This window comes from Podarcis liolepis, assembly GCF_965112155.1.
Source record: "Podarcis liolepis genome assembly, chromosome: 2".
NCBI lineage: Eukaryota > Metazoa > Chordata > Lepidosauria > Squamata > Lacertidae > Podarcis > Podarcis liolepis.
The window spans coordinates 19000165-19004933 of NC_139555.1; positions in this window are offsets into that span (position 1 = coordinate 19000165).

Genomic DNA, 4769 nt, shown 5'->3' on the forward strand with positions numbered 1-4769 from the left:
AAAATGTTGTATGGAAGGCAAGTTTCTGAAAACTCCATCCATGTTCAGTGCAGCATTTTTCAAGATTTCTACAGTGGCTGGTGCCCTCTTGTGGCAAATGGTTCGATCTGATTATTATATTTTTTTTAATTACCATTGCATATCACTGATGTGTGTTGTGCGCATGTTTTTTGTAGCTCTTTCCCCTCGTCTAAGCAAGGAAGGCAGTCCTCTCTCTCTACACAAGGGGTCATTCATGAGCTACATTTTCAACCATCATCTATCTCAATCCCTTGGGACAATTCATTCACAGTCTTGGTCACATTTCACCGTTGGGAGAGAAGGAAAACAAATATTCCAGCACGAACATGGAGAAAAAAAAGCCCTTGTTATGTACTGAGTTGAATAGGATCCAAAATGCAGCAGTCTGATTGGTCCTAGAACAATAGGATTCAGAATGCAGCAGTCTGATTGGTCCTGGAACAACAGGATCCAGAATGCAGCAGTCTGACTGGTTCACAGGAGTCACCCAATCTGGCTCCAGGTGGAAGTGAATCCGCAACCTGATTGGCCTACAGGAGAATTCTGGAATTAGCCAACCATGTGGGGCCCATTGTGTAAATAATGTATATAAAGCAGACATTCTGGGGGAACTTCCATTACTCTTCACCACTATGAGCTGAATAAAGAGCATGAAATCCACTCTCAACTCTGAGTATATTTCAGCCCTGATGTGAAAAGGGCAGGAATGTGTGAATTCGCACTTCCTGAATTCCTTGCGGTAGGGTGGCATGATTTAAAAATGAACCGTTCATTAAGATCATTGCTTTACCGGAGCACATTCAATTCTAAAACCTCCACCCAAGCTACCTACCTGTTGAAGAGGTGGGAGAGCCTCTGGTCCTCCAGATGTTCCTGGACTCCAGCTTCCATTGGCCCCAGCACACATGACTGCTAGTCAAGGATGATGGGAGTTGTAATTCACCAACATCTAGAAGACTAGAGGTTGACCCCTCCTGATATGGGACTCCTGATATGGGACTATGGTGGCTTTAAATCGAGATTAGAGCAGCCTTTCTTAACCTTGGGTCCCCAGATGTTGTTGGAACTACAACTCCCATCATCCCTTCTCACTAGGGATGATGGGAGTTGTAGTCCATCAACATCTGGGGACTTAAGGTTGAGAAAGACTGCTATGGAGCCTCATCCCCCCCCCAGTACCATTGACTTAGCCATTCTAGTTTATCTTCTTTTTTAAAAAAAGATTTTCTGTGTAATTAGAATACAGCTATACAGAGGCTGCATCGAGACAGAATCCCACCCACAAAATAAGAGATCACTGCATCAGATTCCCCAACTAAAGTGGATTCTTTCCACCCCACCTAGCAATTTTGTGGGAAGGAAAGTGACAGGAAAGTGTTATGGAAAGTGTGGGATAACCTCCCTGCAAACAACTCAGGAATGATGCTCAATCAGCCAATGCCATATAACCTCCCTGCAAACTTTATGCAAGTAAAATCAGGATGAGTTCTCTAGTCAAGAAATGGGTTATCTGGAAATGATGACAATTCTCAGCCTTCTTCTGTACACCATTAGGAGTACAGTGGTAGCTTGGTTTGCATAAGTTTTGGATGACAAACGTGTCAAATTCAGAAGTGCGTGTCCCGGTAACCTTTTTTTTTTGGATTACAACCCATTTTTTTTTTATTACAAACAATTTTTTCTTTTGGAGGCCCCATTGGTGAAAGCGCGCCTTGGGTTACAACCTGTTTTGGTTTACAAACGGACCTTCGGAATAGATTATGGTTGTAAACCAAGGTACCGCTGTAGTTTGATTTTTAAAGGTAGCCTGAGAATTATGCAACCATGTCTTGACATTTGAAAGGAGGGGGAGACCTATTGTCAGAGAAATCAATAAACTTGGGCTTCAATATTAAAGCTAACAAACTTTGCTCTGGTTAGCAGTTGAAGTGTGTATGTCAATGGTTTTCAACCAGTGTGCTGTGGCACCCTGGGGTGCCTTGAATGATGGTCAGGGGTGATGGGGGCAACCCTGGCCTCTGTCCCTCTTCCCTTCCCTCTCTTCCTCTTGATGCCCTCTCCTCCCAAAGGCCTGCACAGCTGGTTGTTGCAGCAGCCCTGGCTCCAAGCTCCCTGGGTGAATGGTCCCTCTAGGGCAGGCCAGGGGGTGCTTCCCAGGGCCCTATGGGGCAGTGTGAGGAGGCACCTCTCTCTGGGGTAGGGGGGGCAGCTCAGGGACCAGGGGCGGCAGCTGCAGCTGCCCAGGGGACTCCCTAAGAAAGAGGGGAGGCTGATGAAACACTCCACAAGGGTGTTTGAAAAAGGGCAAGAGGCTGCCAGCTCTGCAGGCAAGCAGTGACATAACTAGGCTCCTGAGCCCCACAGGGGTGCTGCAAAAAGAATGTAGTTGGTCAAGGGAGCAGTGGACCCAAAAAGGTTGAAAACCTCTGGTGTGTGTAACAAATGATTACACATTACAGTGTGTGCGAGGGTGCCGTTTGTTTGGTTCATATTCTGCCCTAGCCATAATAATAATAATAATAATAATAATAATAATAATAATAATAATAATAATAATAATAATTTATTTATACCCTGCCCATCTGGCTGAGTTTCCCCAGCCACTCTGGGCGGCTCCCAATCAAGTGTTAAAAACAGTACAGCGTTAAATATTAAAAACTTCCCTGAACAGGGCTGCCTTAAGATGTCTTCTGAATGTCAGGTAGTTGTTTATCTCTTTGACATCTGCTGGGAGGGCGTTCCACAGAACAGGCGCCACCACCGAGAAGGCCCTCTGTCTGGCTCCCTGCAGTCTCACCTCTCGCAATGAGGGAACTGCCAGAAGGCCCCCGGTGCTGGATCTCAGTGTCCGGGCTGGACGATGGGGGTGGAGACGCTCCTTCAGGGATACAAGACCGAGGCCGTTTTAAAGGTCAGCACCAACACTTTGAATCGTGCTCGGAAACCAAGAACCAAGTTGTGCCAAACTGTTCTAACCCATGTAGCCAGAGTGTCAGTAAAGCAAAATAACAGCCAGGCAAGCTGATTTCCAAAGGGCAAATATATTTTTGTAACTTGCTCAAATCTTCTTGCAACATTTGTTAACTTTGCAGTGTATTTGAGGAAGTGAGCTGCACGCTTGTTTTGTGTCAACTGCTGTGTGATCGGCACTCTGCACAATGTTCAGAACACCATGGCACAGATGGGCAAGGTGATTCTCTCAATATGCGTATCAGAAAAAAAGTGATGCTGGCATGTTTCAAATGATTATCTTATGTTTGGATTTCCACACTATTAAAAGCAAGACCCCTTACAAATGGGGAAGTGTTTTGAATCAGATAGATTAAATGTCTCCTGCTCTACCAGCTGAGCTGAGTTGAAGGTTCGTGTCCTACACTGGGCAAAAGATTCCTGCATTGAAGGGTTGGCTTAAATGACCCTCATGCTCTAAAATTCTATGATAGCCACCAGGAATGACTAGCTTCATTAGGGAGGCTATATTTAAGAATCGACCATTTCTTCTTAACGGTCTTGTGGTAGCATTGCACTTCCTCGGTGTTCTCTACTTGCCCAAGGATGCAATTTCAGAAATAATTTGCTTCCGTCACCAAAGAAAGGTTTTAGTGATTAAAGTGAACAAGCAACATCATACAGCCACTTGTGCAAGGCACATTCGGAAAAATCATGATGCTACGTCAAGTGCAAAAGCAGATTTCCAAATGTATCCGAGTTGCCTCTCCTGCTGGCTTACGTTAAACATAGCAAACGGATTTAGCAGTCAGTTGCTGCCGCCATTGAAGCCTCCTGAGATTTGGTAGAAACTTCCTGCTGTGTAGGACTCAAGAGATGGCAACTGGCATCCAGGTAACTCAGCTAACGTCAAGGAAACTGCAAAAAGATTGTTATCGGTGGTAATGTCACAGTGGGTCAAGGGCTTTGTATACCACCACCCAAACCTGTGCGTCACTTTTATTTACACAGGATATATAGGCAAAGGGGAACAAAAGTGAAGCATACAATTACTGATAATGCCTTTGTTAAGAACAAGGGGATGGGTGCCTTAAGGCAGGAGCAGCTGAATGTTTAATAATGAGAGGGACATTCAAACACACACTTTTAATAAGCACTTGAGACTTGAATGAAGGCAGCAAGCATCCTTTCCTGAGGTTAAACAAAGAACTGTTTTGGTTACCATAAACACAGCACCATCATGCCTGATGCTGTATAGAACAGAGGCAACACAACCCAGGATCTTAAAAATCTATGAAAATGGGTTTTTAAAAGAAACTGACATGATCTGAAGACAATATAGCAAGACTGTGGCCCAGAACCAACAATGGTGGATAAATCTTTTTAGTGAAGGGATTTAGAGGGGATGTAGGCTAGCTTAATGACCATAGGGTAAGGTTGTTTTGAATTTTTTGGGGTGCAATTAGGGAAACCGCTGCAAGATGTTTTCAGTGGGGAGAATAGGGGGAAGCAGAAATTTGCCATATTGTACCGAAGTACTGGTGAAAACAGGTTGCTTCCCTTTAGAGGGGTTATCTGTGCATTCAAAAAAAATTAGACTTTGCACCTGCATAGATATTTCTGAATTTTCTAGAGCTAGTCTAGTGGTTGTGATCTTCATCACAAAACTAAAGTCATACTGTGCATATGAAGTTGCATGGCTGTCTAGACTGGCCACAATCTTGATCAGGATGTATTCACCATGAGGAAAGAGCAGCAGTGAAGCCTTTTGTGACCCAATTTAACAAGGACAATCCAAA